The sequence below is a fragment of the Lepidochelys kempii genome, chromosome 16, assembly GCF_965140285.1.
Source record: "Lepidochelys kempii isolate rLepKem1 chromosome 16, rLepKem1.hap1, whole genome shotgun sequence".
In the NCBI taxonomy this organism is placed as follows: domain Eukaryota; kingdom Metazoa; phylum Chordata; order Testudines; family Cheloniidae; genus Lepidochelys; species Lepidochelys kempii.
Window position 1 is genome coordinate 10,791,402 of NC_136395.1, and position 13,190 is coordinate 10,804,591.

A 13,190-nucleotide genomic window follows, 5' to 3' on the forward strand; every position below is an offset into this window, starting at 1 on the left:
AGGCAGGGAGGTTTATGAAGATGATGCTCAGATATTGGAGGCTCTTCTCCATGCCTGACAGCTGGTGAGGTCAGGAGTCTTCCATCCACCATGCTGAGCTGTCATTATTCCCTGCCTCCCTGCAGGAGGCAGCCATTAATGCCGAATTGAGCACTCTGCAATAGCACAGGTACACCTCATTCTTCCCTCCCTTTCAGCCCTGCCCCCACAACTATGGGCAGTCTACTTTAAAATATTAAACTTTTAACCCTTAAGGTGCTGTCACTGTTCCCTTCCCCCACTTTTCCAGCTGAATGAATGTGGAGGGAATGCTAACAGAGAATGCCTTGTCCGGTTAAAATGATTAAAAATGTCCTTTCTTCTTCCTGCATATACAGTCATGGGCAGATAGACACAAAGTCCAGCTCATCGGTAGAAAGAAAAGCAAAACGCTTTCTGTAATTTTGACGGTTTGTAATGATACTTGCAAGAGCTGCCGCTTCCCTGCTGCCTGGGAAGGTCTGAAAGCCTTGGTGCCTTCTAAAGCATTGGCAAGCTTCAAAAAAGTTCCACCTGTTTGTAATTCTCACGTCACCCAAAGCATCGGTTGAGGTTTCTAGGAATACATGCACTCTTGAGCTAAAGCATCCTGGTGGTTAGAAGTTCCCCCGCAGTGACTTCCAGCTTCTTACTTCTGCTAGAGTCCCCCGTTGGCGATGGATTGTGTTATGTTCACAGCATAGAGACACAGAGAGAACTTAGATAAAAGTACTCTGGTTGGGAGGTTGCAACATAACAAACTTTATTTTGGAGAATTCAAACCGATAACACACAGGAACCCAAAAACACAGAGAGAGAAAAAGCAGACTGCTTCCTAAGACAGCGAGAGACAACTCCCCCCACCTTGCTCTAGACTGACTCTTTCCAGACTGACTCATCATGGCACGCTTCCCTGTGGAGCCCCCTTGGCTGCAAGCAGGACTAGGGAATGCTGTCCCCCCTCCAGGACCCCACCCCCCCACACACACACTTGTACTCTTAAAGTGATAGTTTGCAATTCCAACACAGACCTTAATGCATCACAGATTGGTGGATGCATGTGACCCAGCTCTCTTGTGCCCTTGCACCATGTCCCAGAACAATTGCTGCACTCTCTCTCTCTCTCCATTTCCTCTCTTTCTCCTCCCACTTTTTCTTCTCTTGTTTTTCCATGTTGTTTATTTGTATAGCAATAGCACCTTGAAATCCCACCCGAGGTTCCCAGTGTGCTAGGTGCTGTCCAAATACATGGGGAAAGACAGTCTCTGCCCCAGAGAGTCTAAATAGCAGGGCAGGGGATAAAACAGCAGCACAGAGAGGCAAAATGACTCACCCAGGGCTTCACAGTGGGTCAGTGGCCAAACCAGGAATAGAATCCAGGTATCCAGAAGCCTAATCAGATTCCCTGTTCACTAAACCTTCCTTCTATGTTTGTCTTCCCCAACCTTTTATATTTTATTTGTCTGCCTCTCCCCCACACTCCATTTTTTGCTGCTTTCCTTCCCTCTCCCATCCCCCAAACAACCGTGCGTGTTGTGGGAGTGGGCAGGGGGCATCCATCACTGGCTCTGTGGAACCAGGCTGAGGTGAGTGCTGTGGGAGCAGAGACAGGAAGCCTGGGTCAATGGGCAGCTGCCTGAGCCAATAGCCCGGTCCATGCAAGATGCTGCTGCAGGCCTGGGAAGGGAAGGGTGGTGTGAAGGTGGGAGGTTTTGAAGAGTCACGATGCTTAACATGCAGCATGTTTGCTGAGGACCTGGCACGATGCTGTTTTCTCGACACCTGCTGTTCATCTCCCTCACCAGTGTCACCCAGTGACCCCTTGTTGGACTAACCTGTCCGCCTCGTGGGTGGAAAGACTATGCCATGGGTCCAGGGTTGGCTGCACCTCTGTCCCCTCGCCGAGTGCACCTCAGGTGCCAGGCCTGGGGCCTTTACCTTTCCTGGGGTGGAAACAGTTGATTCTCCCAATCTTAGACTGGGTCCTTGGCTACATCCCTGTGTGTGTCAACTGTGCTACCCTTTGGTCGTGTGTGACCAGAGGTGAATACAGTGACCAGCCGGCTTTTGTAAACCAAACTGTTGTTTAATCTTCACAGTAGCAATGAAGACATAAGACAAAAGGATTTTAGGGCAACAAACAGTCTATGTGCACGTCTGTCTTTCTTAAAGTCCTGCCACCCAGTGATGATGGACCAGCAGGCCTGTCTGCTGACACCCCAGTGGGTGTCAATCTGTTCCCCATAACAGGTCCGCAACAACCATCTCTCCCTAGATGGTCCCTTTTTTATCCAGCCAGAGCTCTTTGTTCTCTCTGTTCCCAGGTTTTTTAGCCTTGCTGTCCAAAACCAGCTTTGGTGGACTCAGTGGGAGGTGGAGCCAGTCTCCTCAGAGTCAGTGGCTCTCCTGTTGTCCTGTAACCCCCAAAGTGTTTGCTGTCGGTGGGTGTGGGGGTGTGTGTGTGTGTGTCTCTCTCTCTCTCTCTCTCACTTATTGTCATTGTTTTCGCCTTCCACTTTCTTTCCTAACAGCGCTATTGATTTAACCCAATATAGCATACAGTGACCATCCCAATAACCAGCTTAACGTACAGTATTCTTACATTATTACAGAGCAGTTCCACATCCATCACAGACTGCATTAACCCTTCATTTCTGACGACCTTAGCCTCTGATAACAGCTATGAACATGATCTTAGCTTGATGGATGGATGGATGTTTGTCCTCCATCCAGTGAAAGCCATCTGGACCATCTCTGCTTAAACTTCCAGGACTAGAATTCTGAGTTATTTGCTTTTCCCTCTTATAATCTGCATGTGTCAAGTTCTCTACCAGCGGCCGGTTTTATGTGGTTGTATGTGTGTTCAGGCTTTCCAGTCGTTGTCATTAAACGGTCATCCTTTACCCACAGTTTCCACACAGTGGTATAGCAAATACCACAGTGATTTTCCTATAACTGCTGTGGGTGACTTTCTAATGGCAACAACTAACTGCGTGTAAAACAATCAGCCCTAAGAGAATTCTGTCCCAGTCACAAGATTAATTCTGCTCAATCTCCCATCCTCAGACAAAATGTGTTTTATCACCAGAGTATTGGGTCACTTGACATTTAAACTTAGGTCCACTAGGTTCCCCCCCCGGCCTCCCAAGCTACTTTCTTGCTGCTGCTGTTTTTGCCTGTAGGACTACACTAGAGAATAGAACAGAGGCCGAGAAGACTCCAAGAGTCACAAAGTTTTTATGACTTCCGACAATCCTGCTGTCTTGCCATCAGGACAGGGAGAATCACATGAGCAGAGCATGCAACAAAATGTCAGCTCCCTCTACTCGGTGGACATGGCCTAGCCTGGGAGAAGCCAGAGTGATTAAAGCTAGTAGATGAGAGCTGTAAATTTCCTGCCAGCTATTTCAGGAGGGGAAAAATTGGTGTTTAGTTCAATTTTGGGGGGTAGAATTGTTCTTTTATGGCTAAGCAAAACTGAGAAATAACTCTCGTTTGGGTTTTCTTCCCTTTATTTTCCACTAGAAAAAGGAGAGACGGTGAAAGCTCCCAAATGTTTTGTTTTGTTCGAAAAGACCAAAAAAAAAAAAATCGATTGCTGAAAAGATGTTTCAACCAAAATGTTTTGACCAGATCTAAATGTCCCTTGTGGGTCACACTCCTTATTCTAGAGCCCGCTGCACACAGGCCTGCTCTGGTGTGTTTCATCCACTTGTCTGAAGTGGGAGTTGAGTTGTGGGTCGGTGATTTTAGCCCTTCTCCCCATAGTACAGCGCATATGTGTGACCAGTTAATTTTGTCTTAACGTCTGCCAGGAGGCAGATCCTGAATGGAAAAACTTAACCCGGCTTTTAATGATGATCCAGGGACTCCGAGTTGCTTCAAGTAATTTCAGGTGTTTCCTTTTGTAAATCGGAGGCCTCGCAATTGGCCTGTGTCGTTCCCATTTCTCACTGGGGTTCTGCGCCGCCCAGCCCGTCGAGGTGGTTTTACACACACAAGCCTCACCAAAAGGTTGTTAAAATGCCCCACGGCTCGTGGTGACTAAAGCAAAGAAGTAATGGATTTTTCAAGTGTTTAACTATGTCACAGAAGGCACTAAATCTGGGAAATATTTTTCTTCCGAGCTGGTTTAGGTCTGTGTCGTTGCCTAGGGCCCTCCACAATGCAAAAACCTCTGTGAACGTGGCAATAAATTCTGCTGCCCCAAATACGTCTCTCTACTGGACCGGGTGTCTTGATTCTTGCTGTAAGCTCTCCTGGCCTTACCCAGTGGGCTCTGCTCTGCTTAGCCTGGCTCAGTGCTTCAGACTCTCATTCCTTGCTTTATCAATTGCACAGCTGTGGCTGGTGCTTTGCAGAAAGGCCAAAGACAGGGTGCCTGGCCTGAGGGGTTTATAGTCTGGAATAGATGTCAAGTGATGTGATCTGGGGGGAGGTGGCTATTGAGCAAGAGGGAGGGAGGGTGACACAAAGCAAAGCTACTAATCCAGTGCACAGCGTGGATTATGTTAGTTCCTTTCTTTCCAGGCGGCAGGGAACCCAGCTGGTGGGACTGGACATGGGAGAAGACTCCAGAGGAGGAGAGGGAAGCTGAGTGCTATTCAGGATAGGGCAGCGCTTTCCAGGTGCAGTGGGTGTTGAGGGAGAGCGTGTGTGTGCACAGTGGGAGATGAAACCAAAGAGGCTGTGACAAAGAAGAGGAGCCCAGCTAGTCCCTGCTGCTCTCCCCATGGTGGGTAGCAAACTCCGCAGTCACAAAGAGACAGGCATGTGGTGGAAGCTCAAGCCGGGCAGGGTTTTGTCAGCTGGAAAGGTGGTTGGTCAGGGCTCCTCAGTGCAGAGGAGTTGGAGGGTTTCCGCTGCTGGAAGGAGGCCGGCCTCCTATCGCTTGGGATTGGGTTCTTGTCTCTCGAGCCATGCAGTGGGGAATTTTGCCACCAGGAGGGGAGTTGAACCATTGGTGTCTCCAGCGGAGTAGTCTGTCCCAGTGTCCTGTGCTGGCTCTTGCTGCTTGATTATCCTTGTAGAATTAGCAGCAAAACAGCAGAGGGATTCAGTTAAAGTGCTGTAGTCCCCGACAATAGCCCAGTGGAGGAAAGCAGAGGTGCTCATTGGTTCTGAAAGTGGGGAGGGGGAGAGATACCCAACAGGCATGAGAGCTGATTGGTTGATGCTTGCTTGGGTGGAATTCGGACTTGCACGCTGTCCCGCATCAGAAAGCAATGGTGAGCACCAGAGGCTAGGGAGGAGATCGCGCTGTCTGGGAGTGGAGCAGCGCCACCAAGGACGAGTCGCGGCTGCACCGAGTCCACAAAGAAAGTCCAAGGCTGCGTCTGCCCTTGAAGCGAGGGGCTGCGATTTCCAGCTCATGTGGACGCACCTGGGGGCGCTCTCATCGAGCTAGTGCGCTACAAACGGGAGTGTCGCCGGGGTAGCACAGGCAATGGCAAGTGGTGTGTGGACTAGCTGCCCTGAGTATACACCTACGGGGTTCGGGCAGCTTTACGCTTACACTCGCTGCTCCCTGTGCTACTGCACCTTCCCTACTATTTGTAGCACACTAGCCTGATGAGAGCGAACACGCCAGCTGGGAATCTCCCCCGACATCAAGGACCCTACCCCATAGGAACAAGGCCCAAAGGGGTGGATGGATATGGCAGCCAGAGAAGGGAACCGCCAGTGAAGCAAGAGGGCAGTGCTTTGAGAAAGGAGTCCTGATGAGAAACCCTTCGGCTTCCTCTGCTGGATTTAATGTCGAGAGGGGTGACATTCAGACCTGACTGGTTTGTCACAGGCAGTTCAGCAAGGCAGAGGGCATTGGGCTCCCCCCCAGTCAGCAGTGAATGAGAAATGAATCCAGATCTCAGTCGTATGTGATGCCAAAGACTCGGTGGTAGATTGGTGCCAGGTAAGGGAAGCACAGAATAGCACTGATATTGAATAGGGGAGGGGGAGGGTGGGGCTTTCACATGGAATTACGGTTGTTGATTTTCAGTTTTAAATAGTGCAAACATTACGGACACAAGAAACCCAGAGTTAAGGCTCTTAAACTTATATTAATCACATCCTCTCTCCTCTCTTAAAACTTGACACTGACACCCATTACCACAGTATCTTAGCACCTTCCACATTAAGTTTATAGCAACAGCTAAGTCCCTGGTGGACTTCATGCAGTCTCTGACACTTCACCTTTGGGGGCCTGGGGTGGGTTTCAAAATCTGCTTGGGGTAGAATGGATAGACTTCTCCTTAAAGTCCCTAAAGTTAAGGTCTGGATGTTGGGCCCAAAGGTTGCACAACTACTGAGCAACAAAGTTAGGGGCCTCCTTTCTGTGCCTCTGTTCCCACCCTTAGTCTCTGCCCCCCAAAAGCTTATACAACAGACAATCTCTTATGTGTTTGTACTGCACCCAGCACAGTGGGAGCCGTCTTGTCTGAGGGCTTTAGGTGTTGTAGTAGAAATAAGGAGGGAAACTGAGGCACATATGAACAAGGCAGAATGACATGGCTGAAGCCCCAGGGTGAGTCAGGAATTAGGACCCAGGAGCCATGATCGGGCTTCAGTCATGACACTTCCACTCCCTCTTCCGAGCTCAGTAGAATGTCCCATTGCCGCAAGGCTGTGGAAAAGTGACAGCCAGGGCAAAGTGGCCATAAAGATAAACTGCCTTTGTTGAATGGAAGCGTGATTTGTTCCCTGTCTTACATGTTCAGTTTGTCTTTGTTTCCAGAGTGCCCTGGTTGTCCTTTCTCCTCCTTCCTGGCCTTCACAAATTCTCAGATTTCTATTTATTTGCATGCACAAGTCTCTCTGGTTCTAGATTTATATATTTCTGATCTCTTGAAAATGGCCCAGTCAGGCTTTTCTGTGCTTTGGAAAAGCCAAGAGATCACTTTAACATCCAGAATAGTTTTGATCCCATTTAGCTCTGCACAAGGTCTGACACTTGGCTTCTGAGATCATGATTCATTGCTGGACAGAGAGCTGGGGAAAGCGAGGTTGTGCTTTTAGCATAGATGTTCATCTGCTCTGCCCTGTCAGAGTTAGTTGCCTTTACAAGGCAGTAAAGCACTGGCAGATGGAGGAAGCATGAGGTTTGTGGTCAACAGCCATGTTGGTGCGGGAGCCAAGGGGATGCAGCTCTTAACCTGGGCCAGGTTAATACAGCGGTGCTTATGCTTAATGATGGGAAGGGCACCCCTAGCATATTCTGTTGCAGTCTCTCTGTCTGTGCAAGCTGTTCAGAGGGAAGGAAAGAAAAAGCAATTGATCTCCCCTTGGGCTTCTAATGTGTCATACTCCTAAAGCAAGGATGCTTTCCACTTTTTAGCTTTCTGCTTTTTAGTTTCTGTTGGCTGCAGTTCCTCGTCAGAAGTTGTATGCCTTTGCAGACTGTTTTGAGGAGCTGCTCACATAATGAATCATAGATAGAGCTTTCCTTAATAACCTTGCACAGACGGTGGTTTGCTAAACCAGGTCAGACTGTGCCTAGTGTTTGCAGCGTGGGGCGTCGGAGTAAGCTGTAGTAGACTAAGTACAGGCTTGAGATTGCGTGGCCTGGGTTCTATCTCCCAACTCTTCTGCTGATTTCCCGTGTGACCTTGGTCAAGTCATTTCTCTCCCTTACGTGTCTGTGTGTCCATTTGCAACGTGGGAATGATGCTACGCATTCACCGTTTGTAAAGAGATCTGAGGTCTAGAGGTAAAAAGCACTATGTTAAGTGCAAGGTATTTTTTTATTTTAAAAACTTTTGATGCTTATGATCTCTGCTTCTTATCCTTCCAAAAATTTTACCACATTAGAAGCTTCTGTGCTGGGGTTTTGACTACCAATGTTTTATATGGGGAGGGTTCAGGGTAGTTTGTAAGCATTATCAGGCTTTTTTTATTCCTTGTTTGTTTGTTTGTTTGTTCGTTCATCAAATTTAACACTGATTATTTGAAGGAATTGGCATGTTTTGCATTCCAGGATTTACCCTGAATTCTGATAGAAACGCATTGTGTCAGAGGGCAGTATGATTCCACAGGGGAAGCAAATGCAGAAGCATAACTCTGGTTTTCTCCAAGGAGTTGTCTGTGGTTTCATGACACGTGGAGTTACAAATATCAGGTCACTCTGGAAGATGAAGGATTACATCCAGAATGACACTGAGTATGAACTCTCTTCTTTAAGAGACCCCATGGATCAGTTTTCATCTTCTGCTCTGAAATGCTACAGCCACTGAGGCCATTCTTGTTGGTGCTGTGAATGTGTCCTGTCTTGCTTTAAATGGTATCAATGTAAAAGGAATTTGGCTTGTAAGGAGAGAGAAATATATACTGTGAAATGGTAGCTGATGCCATGATGACTGTTGCATTCAGTAACAACTCCCAAATCTTCACCTCTTTCTGTCCGTCATATATCAGGATTATTATATATTTGTCTGTAATGTTTCCCTCCTGAGATGGCATTTAGTTGGTGAATTTGTGGTGGCTATTCATTAATGTGAGCTAGGAGGATATAATCTAATCAGTTCACTGTCCATCAAAATACAGAAAGATAGAGTATCCCAAACATGAACACAGCCTAGTTTATAATATGTGCCCATGGCCAAGACCATGGAAGAGGGATTTTTTTCTCTTTGAAAATACCAGTCCATTTATGAGACTCAGGTACAGATTAATTTTAATATTACTCATTATTTGTATTACAGTTGCATGTAGAGGCTCCAGCTGAGATTGGAGACCCATCATGCAGTGGCTGAGCTAACAGCAATATGGTGTAAGAGTCCCTGTCCTGAATTGTTTACAGTTTAAACAAATTGCAGCCTAAACAAAGGGCGGCAGGAAGAATTATAATCTGAAATGACACACAGAGCACAAGTGATTTGCCCAAGGTCACACAGGAAGGCAGTGGCAGAGTCTGGATTTCAACCCAGCCCTCCTGAGACCTAGTCCAGTGCCTTAACCTTCCTCCCTAATTTTGGTTGAATGGATTGCCCTGCTTGAGAGAAAGTCCTGCGCCTCCCTGTATATCCCCCCAGTGTGAATGCAAAGAGGTTATAGGGAGATGCTGAGGCCTTGAAGAGGCTGTCCTCTAACTCATAGCGTGCATGGAATAACAGTTCAGGGATGAGAAAGTCCGGCGATGTCATCTGAGAGAAGATGGAAAAGAGGGAGGGGTGCATGGGAAGAGTGATCCTTCTTGCGGGGATGGGGTACGATATAAATAATAAAAAGCAGGCAGAGGAGACAAAAGAAGAGCAGATGGTGAAGAGAATTTAGAGAAACCGAGAGCGTGAGATGGCGGTTCAGGATGGACTGTGAGTATAACCAGCTGAACTGGTGGGTTTCTTTTAGCAAGGAGTTAGGTGAGAGCAGAACTGAGAGGGCCCTGAAGGTAAAGGATGAGGAAAACCAGAGAAGGGACTCGAGGAAGGTACCGATACCATTGGGGCAGCACAAGAAGGCTTCGATAGTCTTAAGTATAGCGTTGCCTGTAAACGTCCTTTGGGGATCATAGAATCATAGAATATCAGGGTTGGAAGGGACCCCAGAAGGTCATCTAGTCCAACCCCCTGCTCGAAGCAGGACCAATTCCCAGTTAAATCATCCCAGCCAGGGCTTTGTCAAGCCTGACCTTAAAAACCTCTAAGGAAGGAGATTCTACCACCTCCCTAGGTAACGCATTCCAGTGTTTCACCACCCTCCTAGTGAAAAAGTTTTTCCTAATATCCAATCTAAACCTCCCCCACTGCAACTTGAGACCATTACTCCTCGTTCTGTCATCTGCTACCATTGAGAACAGTCTAGAGCCATCCTCTTTGGAACCCCCTTTCAGGTAGTTGAAAGCAGCTATCAAATCCCCCCTCATTCTTCTCTTCTGCAGACTAAACAATCCCAGCTCCCTCAGCCTCTCCTCATAAGTCATGTGTTCTAGACCCCTAATCATTTTTGTTGCCCTTCGCTGGACTCTCTCCAATTTATCCACATCCTTCTTGTAGTGTGGGGCCCAAAACTGGACACAGTACTCCAGATGAGGCCTCACCAATGTCGAATAGAGGGGAACGATCACGTCCCTCGATCTGCTCGCTATGCCCCTACTTATACATCCCAAAATGCCATTGGCCTTCTTGGCAACAAGGGCACACTGCTGACTCATATCCAGCTTCTCGTCCACTGTCACCCCTAGGTCCTTTTCCACAGAACTGCTGCCTAGCCATTTGGCCCCTAGTCTGTAGCGGTGCATTGGATTCTTCCGTCCTAAGTGCAGGACCCTGCACTTATCCTTATTGAACCTCATCAGATTTCTTTTGGCCCAATCCTCCAATTTGTCTAGGTCCTTCTGTATCCTATCCCTCCCCTCCAGCGTATCTACCACTCCTCCCAGTTTAGTATCATCCGCAAATTTGCTGAGAGTGCAATCTACACCATCCTCCAGATCATTTATGAAGATATTGAACAAAACCGGCCCCAGGACCGACCCCTGGGGCACTCCACTTGACACCGGCTGCCAACTAGACATGGAGCCATTGATCACTACCCGTTGAGCCCGACAATCTAGCCAGCTTTCTACCCACCTTATAGTGCATTCATCCAGGCCATACTTCCTTAACTTGCTGACAAGAATACTGTGGGAGACCGTGTCAAAAGCTTTGCTAAAGTCAAGAAACAATACATCCACTGCTTTCCCTTCATCCACAGAACCAGTAATCTCATCATAAAAGGCGATTAGATTAGTCAGGCATGACCTTCCCTTGGTGAATCCATGCTGGCTGTTCCTGATCACTTTCCTCTCATGCAAGTGCTTCAGGATTGATTCTTTGAGGACCTGCTCCATGATTTTTCCAGGGACTGAGGTGAGGCTGACTGGCCTGTAGTTCCCAGGTTCCTCCTCCTTCCCTTTTTTAAAGATTGGCACTACATTCGCCTTTTTCCAGTCATCCGGGACTTCCCCCGTTCGCCACGAGTTTTCAAAGATAATGGCCAATGGCTCTGCAATCACAGCCGCCAATTCCTTCAGCACTCTCGGATGCAACTCGTCCGGCCCCATGGACTTGTGCATGTCCAGCTTTTCTAAATAGTCCCTAACCACCTCTATCTCCACAGGGGGCTGGCCATCTCTTCCCCATTTTGTGATGCCCAGCGCAGCAGTCTGGGAGCTGACCAGGTTTTTCTACAGTTTCGTACCGGAGCTCTGAGCAGTCATACTGCTCCCTTACATACAGTGCTACTCCCCCACCTTTTCTGCCCTTCCTGTCCTTCCTGAACAGTTTATAACCATCCATGACAGTACTCCAGTCATGTGAGTTATCCCACCAAGTCTCTGTTATTCCAATCACGTCATAGTTCCTTGACATCACCAGGACCTCCAGTTCTCCCTGCTTGTTTCCAAGGCTTTGTGCATTCGTATATAAGCACTTGAGATAACCTGTTGATTGCCCCTCATTCCCAGTATGAGGCAGGAGCCCTCCCCTCACAGACATTCCTGCCTGTGCTTCCTCCCGGTATCCCGCTTTCCCACTTACCTCAGGGCTTTGGTCTCCTTCCCCCGGTGAACCTAGTTTAAAGCCCTCCTCACTAGGTTAGCCAGCCTGCTGGCAAAGATGCTCTTCCCTCTCTTCGTAAGATGAAGCCCGTCTCTGCCCGGCACTCCTCCTTCATGGAACACCATCCCATGGTCAAAGAATCCAAAGCCTTCTCTCCGACACCACCTGCGTAGCCATTCGTTGACTTGACGATTCGATGGTCCCTACCCAGGCCTTTTCCTTCCACGGGAAGGATGGACGAGAACACCACTTGCGCCTCCAACTCCTTTATCCTTCTTCCCAGAAGGGACTGGTCTCATACGAAAGAAGAGAGGTTGGTAGCAGCACTACAATGCCTGATTCCCAACTGGTCGCTCCACAGCTCAGCCAAGCGAGCATCCCAAGCCAGTAGGAACCTAGAACATAATTTCCCAGCTCTCACTGACTTCCGTGGTAGATGTGGAGACTCAACCTCTTTGCAAATCAGACCACTTATTAATATGCACAAGTTGGTAGGCACCCAGATTTGAGACTACTGGCTCTAGCTTTCAGATACCATGGTTGTGGGCACTGTATAAATACTTAGAGACATTTGTGCCCACAGTTCTTAAATATTTTGGGCACCTGTGTGGAGAGCGAAATCACGGACGATCACTGCACACACCGCTCATTAAACAGGTGGGTCACTAGCACAAATAATCAGCAGGACTAGTTCATGTCCATGGCTCTTGGGACTGAAAAGCTGCCTCTGTTAGCTCTGTTGTGTTTTTATACCCAGGCGCTGCTTTATATTTTACCCACAACAGCGTCCGTCGGCATTACACGCATCCTGAAAGTCAGCCAGAACTTTCCAATTGCGCTTTTAAACATCACGCGCGTTACAGAGAATCCTGTTCAAGGATGAACTCCCCCGAGGTGGCTGTCATTCAGGAGAAATGTGCACCATATGATTCTATTTAAAAAAAAAAAAAACCTCAAAATTGCTGTGAACCGGGCCGGAACGTCTGTGGCTGGACGTCCACAAAGCATGAAGCCATGTGGCATTCATACCTGTTTGCAATGTTGTTCCAGTACAACATGCTGGATAATGGGCTCGACTTCAGAACAGTGTTTGAGTTATTTCTGTGCCAAGGCCGCTACCCTCAAATATAGCTGGGCAATATGGACAGAGAGCAGTTTGAGGAGTAATTTTCATTGCTGTTGCTGGTCCAGGGAAGGCTATTGATACAGACTGTGGCTCTTTGTTTTCTCTTCCACTCAGCGTGAAAGGAGGTGTTTTGTTTGGTTGTTTTTTTGCTGGCTGATAGAAGGCCTTATGAACGCTACCCCCTCAAGGTAAATTCTTCGGTAAACTGAGTCTGGTGTCAGCGCTTAGTAGAACGTGACTTGCATTACAGAGTCACCAGTCACGTGTTGGCTTGGCTTGCAGGCTGTGCTCAGTAAAAATACCCAGGCCCAGAACGAATGTGTTGAATTGCAGTTTACCCTTGGGACTCAGGGTGTTTGCTTCCTGTTGCAATTGAAATCACCAATCTTGTTGATACAGGTGGTATATTTTGGGATCAGATCTTCAGGTGGTGGAAAGGCACATAACACTAATGATTTTAATAGAGCTGTGCTGATTTACAGTAACTAAAGATCTGAACTTTTATTAAGCTAGAG

General features: G+C 47.8%; 1 protein-coding gene across 1 annotated transcript in view; it reads left to right on the forward strand.

The window, feature by feature from the left end:
• The window catches only part of LOC140899299 (uncharacterized), a 259,724-nt gene that overhangs the window by 123,212 nt on the left and 123,322 nt on the right, over positions 1-13,190 (forward strand). The gene's annotated exons all lie outside the window — the stretch shown is intronic.